At 35.1% G+C, this 13,292-nt stretch overlaps 1 protein-coding gene across 3 annotated transcripts in view; it reads right to left on the bottom strand.

Annotated features, from left to right (window-relative positions):
- LOC123705367 overlaps positions 1–13,292 on the bottom strand; it is a 94,536-nt gene that overhangs the window by 55,954 nt on the left and 25,290 nt on the right. The window lies entirely within an intron of this gene.

Below are 13,292 nucleotides of genomic sequence, written 5' to 3'. Positions count from 1 at the left end.
ACATAGGCTACCTTTTATCACAGCTTTTATTGCGAAATATGTACCACGGGCGAAAACGGGGCGGACCACTAGTATTGAATATATATTGTGTTACGAAAAACTGAGTTTACTAAAATAATAGACGCTTAGTTATTTAAGTAGTACTTTCTAGTTAAGCGCGGGTAATATCAGATTGCATTCAAGTTGAAAGTTTTGTTACGTACACTTACTGTAACTTAATAAAGCTCGTTACTCATTGTTTGGGTAACATTTAGGTAAATATAGAATTGTTTATGGCAATAAACCAAATAATATGAGTATTAAATCGCTGATTAAGCTACAAAACAGTACAAAGCACTTAAGAAAATGCAATTTTTTTTTATTTGAAATAAAATAAAGTTATCATAAAATTTATATGCAATAAAATCTAAAGCAAAGAAAATGCAGTGGCGAACTCAGCAGCTACGAATAGCGTAGCTGTCTCAGGCGATTCGTAGCGGTGCTACAAACCTTGTAGCACTAATAAGGACTGTTGTAGACGCTAAATTGTATTGTATTAGTTAGTAGCTCCCCTGCACAGTGACAATTATTGTTACTTAGGGCGGCCGTACACGGACCGCTCGAGCAGTTAACGGCTGAGCGCCGTACACGGACGGCTCGAGCGGTCGGCGTCAACTGCTCGAGCCGTCGGTTGTTGACCGCTCGAGCCGTCGCTATCAACCGCTCGAGCGGTTGATTTTTTTGACTAGTCAAGTCATTGATTTTCAGGGGAGGAGCGAGCCGTCGACGGCTCTAGCGCAGTCAACGGCTCGAGCAGTCAGTGTATGCCTCACGACCGCTCGCAAGCCGTCAACGGCACGGTGGAATTTCGTCATGCAGTTGACGGCTTGAAGCGGTCGCGACGGCTCGAGCCGTCACGTGTACGGCGATGAAAGAATGCCTATAGTTCACCGCGAGGTCGCGGCTTCAAGCGGTCGGTCTCAACTGCTTGAAGCGGTCCGTGTACGGCCGCCCTTAGGGCGGCCGTACACGGACCGCTCGAGCAGTTAACGGCTGAGCGACGTACACGGACGGCTCAAGCGGTCGGCGTCAACTGCTCGAGCCGTCGGTTTTTGACCGCTCGAGCCGTCGCTACCAACCGCTCGAGCGGTTGATTTTTTTGACTAGTCAAGTCATTGATTTTCAGGGGGGAAGGGAGCCGTCGACGGCTCTAGCGCAGTCAACGGCTCGAGCAGTCAGTGTATGCCTCACGACCGCTCGCGAGCCGTCAACGGCACGGTGGAATTTCGTCATGCAGTTGACGGCTTGAAGCGGTCGCGACGGCTCGAGCCGTCACGTGTACGGCGATGAAAGAATGCCTATAGTTCACCGCGAGGTCGCGGCTTCAAGCGGTCGGTCTCAACTGCTTGAAGCGGTCCGTGTACGGCCGCCCTTAGGAATTAAGCCAATGTCAAGCCAATCAAGTTAATAGCACCTTGACAAATACTAGCATCCAACATTGCTTTAGTTAAGACATCTTGATTTGACAAACATTAAACTAAATCGTGAATGTGCTTATAAATTAAACACATTGTTAACTTATATACTAAATATGGTCTATGTTGGCCTTTGTTTTAGTGTTATATTTTTATGATTTGGTCTTTGGTCTCTTATTGGAAAAAATAATGTAATTGAAATACAATCCAGTATCTAATTTACAGTTAATTACCAACATATTGCAATATAACATTTCTATTTTCTATACAAATTGATAATATCATATTGCTTATTCAGAATATAGATTTTAACTAACGTTATGAAGTTGAAAGCTTTAGCCTACAGCAATATTAATGTAAACCCGAATAATTAATAGCGCTATTACCGCACTAACGCTATTCAATATACAACAATTATTTACACGCGAATGTAAAAAGTATCAAATATCATCAAATTCTTGGTACCTGTTAAGCGGTAAGTTAGCATTGTTCTAATTATTACTATCCAAGATAAAATAAAAAGATCTTAAACGAACGATAAGTTTATCCTCGTCCAGCTTATGCAATTTAGATTAGTTCCTAAGAAAATTACAATATTAGCAGGTACCGTGAAAATTTATGCAAATGAATTCATTTTACAATTTACACCAATTAATAAAACCCTTCACATTTCCTACGACACTGCTGACAAGGCAATCTTGGATATAATTACGAATCTATTATTATGCTGCTTTCTTGACATTGTGTAACTGCGTCCGTGATAATTTTATTTTATTAAAATTAAAAGCTTCTCATTTCTGCACTTATTAACAAGGCATGATGAATTTCATTACTGTAAAATTACATAAATTTTCTCTATTATACATTGCTTATTGGTATATTTTTTTTTTGTTTAGTATGTATAAATTATTAATTATTAAATTGTTATTTAAAAGTTAATCACTATTCACTACATATCATATTATAGCAAAGTCGGCGATCGCGTCGTTCTGTACTTTCATTATTTTCACCAATAAATAGCGTGATACTCTACGAAGGTTTAAATACATAATTTGCTAAGTTTTAGAAAAAGCGGGCAAACCCACGGGCAGGAAGCTAGTTAATAAACTAAAGCTAGTTATAAAGCAAAAAATATCTCAAAAGTTACAGCTCAGAAGTGCATTTGTGTAAGGATAAAAAGCTAGTACGAGCCACGTTACTTTAACAGAAGTTTCCGATCAAACCTTTTACGGAACTGATAGAAACAATGTCGGAGTTGAAATCGAGGTGGTGAGGCGCACCGAACTCTTTTCACTGTTTCTTTTTATATAACACCAAGGCGCTTTCTAGTTTTACGAATACAGTGTTATCGTATTTTTGTATTTGTGTCAGCGCTATTGCTTAAATATACAATGTTTCATTAGAACATTTTTAAGTCTTTATTTTTAGCGATGATAATATACCTATCGATGAATATATACGCCACATTTGGCACAGATATATTATGTTAAAATCACGTTTATTTTAATCGTATACATTTTCGAGCAATTTCTTCACCATATCATTTATCGCGAAATAATGAACCTTTTTTCCTTTTTCTATGAATGTATATAATATGCTTATACTCGCCTTAAATCAATAATAAAATATTGTAATTTTATTAACCCGAATCTAATTAAAAAAACAGTTGGTTCTATCGTAATCATCTCGCCGACCCTTTGAATGGGCGTGGATAAATTTTTGCACATGGATCGAAATTCGCCTATGCCTACCTTCCCCTGTCAATATACGCGCAGGTGTATCTTTTGGCGCAGCTTGAAAATTAAAAAGATTAATCCGCACCTCACTGTATAAGGATATCTTACGAAAAAAGTATTCGACGAGCAATATCACGAATCGTGAGGGTATAAGTGCCTCCCTCACACACGAGAAGATTTAGGTTACGCAAGGCCACGTACTCTTAATACCTCATTCGTAACAAAATTTATGTTCACTATTCTTACTCTCTCACGCTTATCTCTCGCAATCTCTGTAATAAAATGTAAATAACGCTGAAGTATTTTCGCGTAGGTGTATCTTGAACCTTCAACCGATCGTGTTTTCTTGATAAATTGTAAATATAGACATAATACGATTAAGGTAATAAGATTTAATTATTGGATTACAGATTAATATTTATACATTAATAAATCCTATATTAGGTACATTGTTAACCTATAGAGCTCGTCTGTAGAAGATCAAAATATCATTAAGGAATATTGAAATTAATAACGTTTAATTAATAATTATATCACGTTAAAAATCCATACTAAGATTGAAAATCTATATAGTTAACATTAATATGTAAGAAAAGCAGTTTACGTTCTCCTTGAAAGAGCTCTTTTACCTGAGTGTCTAAGACCTAAAAACGTCGCTTTGAACACATACGAGATAATCTGTACCGAGACATACTGGCATAGTTCTAATGACGAAAACAAAAGCCTGAAAACAGCAGTATTCGTCCATTGAAGCGAGACCCCTGCGTCCTCGCCGCGACGCATCCTCCGGCACCGCAGCCAGAGGGCACGCGGGGGGCGGGGGAGCCTGCGCTAACTGGCAGATGAAAATTGGTGATGGAGGAGCTTGGCATCGCGCCAGTTTCTAGTTACGCCGTATTTTTTCACATACAAAATATTGCGCCAGTCGAAAATATAAGGGACTATTCCTTGAGCGCTGTTTATTTGATGTTCGTATTTGTACTGTGAACACAATTTGAATGTGAAATGTATTCAAATTTTAGCTGTACCGACGTACCCACAAGGATACTTTGGAATATAATCCCCATCGATAACGAGTGCCTTTTTATATTATATACAAAGTTGTACGTAATATGTGAACGTAATATTATTGGTTATTTGATATAGGCCTTAACAAGGTCAAAAGCTTACAAGAGAGAATCTTTATGAGCAGATGTTAAGTGTAAAACTTTTCTCGAGTGGTCGGTTACGAGAGAATGATTTGTTGCGACTCGATCCATTGTTTCAGAATGAGAAATAAATATAAAAAAACGAGTAAGTGGATGTTATTCGATAGCAGCCAGAGTCGTTTAATAAAACTTTCTTTATTTAAATATATCTCACTTCTGTTATAAAAAATATAACCGTAAAAGTTTACAATAGTTCTTATGTACTTCCATGGATGAAATGGAAGTACCATTTTATTATGCGGTAATGATCAGGGTAAACAATTTCCATTTATTCGTGACCCAGTTACTTCGGTCAAGGACAGAGTCCGTCGCCCAAACCGCCCTAGCCGTAAATCGTAAAACAAGGAAACATTTATGCGAGTAGGCGATCTATTCTCCGCCGTCAAATTTTTATGTAAATTCGGTTATACATTATTAACGACCATTAAACCTCGTAATATTATTGGCACGTACATACTCTCGTTCAAAACGCATATTTGAGAAGAGATAATTATTTTGGGTCTCATTTATTAAAATATTGATATATGCTACGAAGTTTAAATAATAGCATTACGAGATGTAAAATTTTTATGAAGCTCCATAAATGATATTCATAAATTATTACCATTTTATCAATTATTCCCATTCAGTATTGTTCAGCTACAATTTTATTGAATACATATCATCTTTATTATGTGAAATCGAGATCCATCGAGATATAAGCTCTTTTCTTATAATGAGATGTTCAATTGTGAAGTATCGTTTCGTATTAAAAATAGCACAAAGTATACAAATACAAGATAAATAGTAGAATATTGTTTTTTTCATTTGAATAACGTATTGTTATAGTCGAGGAAATGAACGTCGCGTCCGTTCAAATTTGTGATTAAAATTCTTAAAAGTCACCGTGAAATATGTCGCACTTTCTAAAGCATTTAACAAACTTTAATTAAAGCGTTGATGAGCGCTCCTATTAGTTTCGAGAACGTTTGACTGCAAGACGATGGAACAATGAATTTCAAAATATTATATGAAACTTTGTACACTTGGCAGCAGACGTTCAAATGCTTGTCGAATGTAACGAAGGAGTATTACTTATTCGCTCGCTGTATCGGATACTAAAATTGATATTCCACGCTGTTCACAGTTTTGTGATTAAACACTTGTCCGACCTGAAAGCGCGCTATATTCAGTATTCTGAGCATCATCAGCTTACCCGATACCCCAATCGCATACCTATCGGGTGTGAGTAAATTTATCTCGACTGACCTCCTGCGAGCGACAAAGCTTCTAAAGCCAGCCAATAACGACTCGCTCTGTATTCACAATCGAATGCTTTAAATCAGTTCCACTTTTATGGCTCTCGGCTTTATAACTTTTCCGATCCCTTCCAATTTTACAACACAAATAAGTAATTAAAATCTACTTTAAATCTCAAGGAAACAATAATTAACGAGGCGAAATGTAATAAAGATTACTTAGTCGATGGTACTAATAATGAAATAGTCCGAGAACGTTAAACAGCTCATGCTTGTTTAAATTTGTTTAATTGGCAGCAATACTCCGACCTCATATTTCCAATAACGTAAACAGAATTATTAGCTCATGACTCGTTAGTTTTGTCAAATTGGATGGACCGTAAATGACGACAAATTGTTATTCACGGAGAAAGTTCGTAACGAGGAAATTGGTTCAAACTACAACATACGAGTACATCCCGTTACTAACTCTCTATTGACAAAGTAAATTAATTCGCCTGGGAATAGTTTAGAAAATTTTAATACAAAATTTAACAATAACTGAATATAAATGATTTTTTTTTAGGGGCACATAATTGACAAAAATTTATTTTAGTTATTATAATACAAATATGATTAAACAAAAAAAAAATATTTCCTTCTCCCCATTCAGAAACTATAATCGGAAGCAAAGGTTCGATTAAATATTTATAATGCAATAGAGTATAATTTATTATAGCAAAACTAAAGTAAAGCAGTATAAAAGTTTTGACTAGTTTTTGCGCGGAAAATAGGTACATAAAAGTTTATTGCAGCCATAATTGCGGCCATAATAAGCTAGGAGTCAGTAAGTGCACTATAAACTACTGCTCCGCGAGTCACGTCACGGCATTAGACCTGTCATTCAATACAAATGTGTCAGCAATTAAGATGGAGCCTAGCACTTCATTCATCTTCCCAACACCCTATACTCACCGGAGCATGTCCGGCCGCTTATCACCCATAGTGTTGGATGAGCAATCAATCCTAAATGCCCAGTAAAATATACACTTTTGATTTTAAAGTACCTCATTCCCCACCGAGCGACCCTATAACTCTTATAAGCTCTAATCACTTGTATTACAAATACTGAGCTCGCGAAGAAATATTTTTAATAGTGACAAAATAGCTTACAGGATATCTTCAGGATATAGAAAAATTGGACGAGTGCCAAATCTCATGGTTTGTTCATAACTCAGAGACAATTTAGTTTTAAAATTAACCTCGATAAACTATTATCATTTGTCATTTGTCTTTGGCCGGAATTTACGCTAGCTCTACTTCTATAATTAAATTAAAAGTTTAATCGCAAAGCTTCCTAAACACTCGTCCATAAATATCTGGTACAGTGACATAAAAAGAGCCCAGATAGATAGTCGCAGACAAATGAAATATTTCATCGCATTATGTGAACAATCGACGTCCCGACGTGTGGATGAAATGACTAAATTGCCCTGAAAAGTTTTGCTGACTACTAGGTACCTACATTTGTTCCAAAATTTTTGTTTTACTCTCTATTTTTCTGTATTCATTCAATTCACATGTTTTATACTATTTGCACGAAGATTTATCGGATTAGAGAAAATTCAATTTTTGAAAAAGTTGTCAAAGATAGCTTCCAAATTTTTATCTGAAAATATTTGGCGGATAAATGTAATTGGAAATATGAATAGTTTCAATACTACGAGCAATAAATAGTAAATAAATCGTATTTTATTAATGCTCACAGCAATATTCAATATTTGTTGAATGGCCGTTATGATCATCCCTTCCAATCAATCCGGACATATTAGAGTCGATTGAGGAATATATTGCACCCACTATTCGTGCAAATGCTAAACCAATACGCTGTATAATAATATTATTAATGTGAAGTTCTCACGAATATTTACTCCTATTTATCTTATACTGGCACAGCATTTTTATATTCATTAAAAAGGCATTATAGCGTTAAGAATTCTGCATTAAAAAGGATAAACAAGCGGGGAAGTAGTTACTTTCCACACTGAACACGACGCCGCGGCCGTCCGCCGTCCCAGGTTACAGCTCATAAACGCGGCATCATCTTTACCAGGAAAGCAGAAGATTAAACACTTTGAGCGCTTTCATTTTTCACTCTCAATTATGGTACCAGGGATTTTAATTAGTTACTAAGCTAACATCACATGGTAGTAATTACATTACGGTATGAATCGGCGAACGTGGGAGCTCCAATCAAGGTAACTACGTTACATAAGCCTGTTACTTCACTGTTCAGATAGTTGATCGTTGTTCCCATCAGAAACGACTCATATCCGTAATAATTTCCTCGCTCTTGTCCTACTTGGAGCACACGTATTATGTGAGGGATAATTGGAATGTGTTCAGTGTTCACATGCGACTAAGCACCATAATTAAGTAGCTAACTAAAGGTTCTTTCGTTTGCTTTTCTTTTTAGATCTGCTTTTTAAAAATATATTATAACTAGCTTACCGCCCGCGGCTTCGCCCGCTTTCTCTGTTGGATCAAACTGCACATTGTGTGCTAATTTTATTATAATCGGTTAAGTGGTTTAGGAGTACATTAAGGACAAACATTGTGACACGAGATTTATATATATATATATTAAAGATTAGATATAAACTTATAATTAGATATAACAAGAAAGATTATCTCGCCAAAATCCATCAATCGGTCAAAAATGCATCCTGACAAACTCATAATATCTCACTTGAAACTCACAGAATATAGGATCACATTAAATCAAGATAATCCCTAACTTTACCTGAAATCAATTGTCGAAAGAAGAATTCCACTTTGAAGTACAAATACTATCACAAGCACACAGATCGATCGGATACACAAATTTCCAGGATTGCGTTTGGATCGTTTTGACTGGCCGCCGCTGGTGTACGGGCGAGCGCGTAAACATAGAATCCCTACTAGGAAATCATTTAGGCAATGTTTGTCGACCACTCGGAAAGTAATTTGACAGAGGGCACTTTGTTCCATCCCAAACGCGCCACAAACAGAATCATTTCTAATGATTTGCACAAACTACTGCTGAACAAAACATCCATTAAAATTCTAAAATCTGTAACTAGAGTAAATTAATTGAAAAACCTTTCCCTTCATGATTTCTGAAAGCACAACCCCTAATATTTAAATAAGTAACTCCCTGTATGTAGGTCAGACATTTGTTCCTAAAGAAAACATTGCTGATAACTTTCCTTCACGATTAAATATGAAAATTTAAGGGTTCAAATTATTCTATAAGCGCCGTTAATACGTATGGAATAAAAGCTACTCTCGCTTCACTATTAAAAACCTATCCATCATTTTCGCCAAGTCATGATATTATAATTTGAAGCGCTCGTAATTTTTCTACATTATTCAAACGAGGCGACCTTTAAAATATCTTCGTCATTACCGTGAAAACGCTTGAACTGTCTCTTACGTAATATCCATTCTATTAAGGTAATATTATGATGCTTCAGGTTTACATAAGTGATCATATAACATGTTCTAATGCAATTATAAAATAGCATTTGTTTAATATAAATATTTTGTAGCAGACTTCACAAGCTTGTTTCAACGCAAGAGCATCGTAAAGTATAGAAGCGTAGTCGAGAAACCTTTATAGAAATAAATATTAATGCTGCAGTTCTATGTTACAAATATTATAATTATTTACACCCTTATGTTGCGGTAGATTCATCTTATAATCATTTTAATTTTATTTAGCTACTTTAAAAATATCCGTATACTTACTTCAAAGTGAAATTGGATATCACCTACCAATTTTACGTGCACACATCAAACACCCCATAGCATGCAAAAGGTAGACTTTAATTCAATTCTGTCAGTTCCAAAAAAAGGTGCTAAAACACGTATGGCGTGAACGCCAAAGCGACTTTTTGCCTCTGCTTGCCTGTGACGGCAACATCAGAGTTAAATCGTATTTGCACCGTCGACGCACTTTTCATCATTTATTCCGCCTGTTTTGAATTTCAACATAAAATTCTAAACAGATTATAGATTTTAAATTACTCCCGTTGTGCGACACGTTTTAGCTTTTATACTTTGCTTGCTTTGCTGCTATATTCGCAGACTGATCGAATCATTCTTACTACACGTTATAAATGGAATATTCAAAACTCTGTTTACAGAGACCGAACCAATATTATGCAACATTTGGGACATTCATTATCAGTTTTAAAACCCATTATTGCATAATCAAACGGGGAAAGCTCACAAAGTATACTTATATTGTTTTATTTACGTATGTATGTAGTAATACAGCATTAAATAAAAACTGCAGCGTAATACAAATATACGCAAGCCGCAGCTTTACCTACTTGACAATTTAATGCCTCACGGGAGCCCAATATTAAACACGTTATTTTCTTAATAACTGCAAAAACATTTTAATGCGGTGAATAAATGTTATTTCGAATTTAAAATTTTCCTTTGTGACAGTTGACAGTGAATTAGTGTTAATAACAAGGGATCGCATGTTCACTGCCCATCGCAAGCAATACAATGCACTCGCTCAGTCGAGCATGCAACACTGACCTAACTAACCCATCTCTAGAAGATCAAACCCACTGATGTACTCCTAAACCTACGTCGCAGATAGACCATTTGGGTCAGAACACCTTATTCAATTGAAAATTTGATCTAGAATATATGGGATATAGAAATTTGATATAGATATAGACCACTTAGTCATTTTTATAATTATTAAAATCTAAATTTAAAAAAGAGAAATAGCAATGCAAAACGCATTCGATTGACTTTTTCATAAACGGCTATTAAATAAATTAAATGGGAAGGGAAAGAGGAAACGGGGAAATTCGATTCAGCGATATCGAGATGGTCTTTTTGGCACAGAGCACGTAGAGAGAACTCAACATCGAACGCACGCTTTTCAATACCAAAACAAATTATAAGCTTATAAATTATAGATGTTGGGAAACCTTTGTTAACATTATCACCCTCATGACAGGTAACAAACGACCTGTTTCGTAACGTTTGTTTGGTACAGATAAAGAAAACTCAGTACAAAGTATACTTTTATACTTTTTGATGTTCTTATACAATCAGCCACGTTGAGTTCCATTCAAAATTTTTCGTTTTTTTTTTTCGAGTTAGAAATAACAAATCGAGTTCACTTCTGAGAATCCGCAATTTATACTATAACAGCCAAAATCATAAAAAATTATTGTTCTATGCATCGAAAACAAAATTCACAATTGACGGTGAAATAAGAGATGTCAGTAAAATTTTAGATTAGGTAAATTTTTGTGAAAATTTGTTGGAAATAACATTTAACATCATTATACACAGCCATTAAGCAGTTTTTTCTTGTATAAATTAATCGTCATAATATTATTACCGGAATTTCAATCAGAAAAATACGATATAGTATTTACAATAAGACGGTATACCTACTGTACGTGTACACATTGCGAGTTTCATTAGAAACACATATTTTATTCTACGTATGCAACTATTTTAGAAAATTTATACTGCTTCCGTGCATTTCTTTAAAAGCTAGGTACGGTCTCTAACTTGTGGTGCTAAATTACGTTATCTTGAAGCAAATTGGTGTTGGTGCGGTAAAATATGATTTCAGCATTTGTGTTGTCGGCGTAACTTGCTTAGACCGCTATGAAATGGGTAAATAATATATTTAATAAACTAAATTTACATTATCTAATGTTAACCTACGAATGCAATTCTTGGTATAAAAATTGTTAAGCATGACATGAACGAAAATACTAAATAATAAATTTAGATATTTAGGACAGATTTGTGGCAAAGAAGACGAATTGATAATATTGATCAAAGGAGACCTTGGAGCCAAAGCTTTCAAGCTTATAATGTGCGTCGTTTTTTTATAACACAAAATTCTATTTTATAAAGAAACGGTTTCACTGAAACCTTATAAGCCAAACATGCTATATTGCCACATTTAAATAAGATTACAATAAAATAGTTCTGTTTGCGGTCTGCGGAATACCAATCTAGAGCTATCCAGACGCATTGCTAGTCTTGAAATGCCCTCGGTTGAAGTATATTAAGTACTCTACATGTAACTATTGTAGATTTTATACGGAGCAAAAGAATCATATGCATAAATTAACTATTTCAATAAGTTAAAATTGTATAATTATATCTTCTAATAATAAAAAAATGTTGTGTGGTTTTATGAAACCACGGTAAAAGTGAAACTTTTTTTCACACTATAGACATTTAACTAAAAATTATCGTATTTGTACGATAATTATCGTACGTATCGTGCGTCACGCGACATGCGCTACACAGACCAAAAAGTTTGAGACGATGTAATAAAAGTTTCACTTTAAAATATGATCTCAAATAATATGTTTTGTACGCTTTGTATGCTTTGCCACAAATTTCTATTCAGATTGGTAGTAGTAACAAACGACGCGAACTTTTATTTTAGTGGAAGATTGAAGTTTGGAATAACAACATACTTTAGAGATAGAGCGCCTGCAGAGAGAATTGCATAGTCAACTTTTATGAGAAGTCGGTGTTGCAGTTGAGAACCTATTGTCGAAGTGACCATTATAGATTAGAATGGCCACGGATAATTTAGAATTTTCTGTAAGTGTTACGACGAGGTATTTCGAGGCAGCGCGGCTTGTCAAGAAAACGCTGGGCAACGTTGTTCTGAGATATAATATGTATTTAATAATAATTACAGGGCTTCAGTTGGAAACCAAAATTTAGCACGTTTTCTGCAGTACATCAAAATACATATCCTTATATATAGATGAAATTCAGAAATTTCAATAATATTAAATAATTCGTTTTCGATTTTCATTTTAACGTATTTTTATGATTTTATATGATCGAGCAAAATACACGTGGTTGTGTTAATTAGCACGCTTTTAGGCAATATCTTGAAGTGTATTGATTATTATTTTTTTCTAAAAGCGTCATATAATTGCACACAAAAATTTGATCTTGCAAACCAATTTTACTCCGCTTCGCTGACGGGACTCTCCTTAAAGCTGTGTAGGGTAGAAAAAATGAGATAAACGCTCGATCGAGATAAATACTGTGGTAGTTTTTGTCAAAAAAACATTGCAGAGATTAAAAAGAAAATCTTAATTTTGTATAAGCCGTAAATCAACCAAATGTGATTTTATTATTCCACGAACAGTGATAGATGTCTATGTAAATACATCGGACCAAAAATATTGTTGAAGTTCAGAGTAAATCCACATCGGTGTAATTGCTTTTACGAGATTATATTCGGCGTGCAGCTGCGGCGTTGAGCCGTGGTATTTATGTTTGGTTATCTGTTGACATTTAAGGGCTGCCCGCACAATAAAAGCGAAGACGTACAATTTAAATGTAATCTATTTTATTGGCTTTTAGTCCATTGCCGCAGTGTTACCAACGGCTAAGGTTTTATAGATTGATTTCGAAAGTGATGTTCTTGTGGAACAACATTATTATAATTGAACAAATAAATGTGTCTCGCAAGAACCACGAATCTACGAACTTTTTATAAGGTTTCCAGGAAAGCCGATATCTTACTCACAAAATACAGCGTATAAACAACTATTCGATTTTATTGCAAAAGTTACAGGACACCGTGTAGTAATATAATTTTGTTTTAGA

This window comes from Colias croceus, chromosome Z, assembly GCF_905220415.1.
Source record: "Colias croceus chromosome Z, ilColCroc2.1".
Taxonomy (NCBI): Eukaryota; Metazoa; Arthropoda; class Insecta; order Lepidoptera; family Pieridae; genus Colias; species Colias croceus.
Note: the sequence above shows the minus strand (reverse complement) of the source record. Positions and strands in the feature narration are given on the sequence as shown.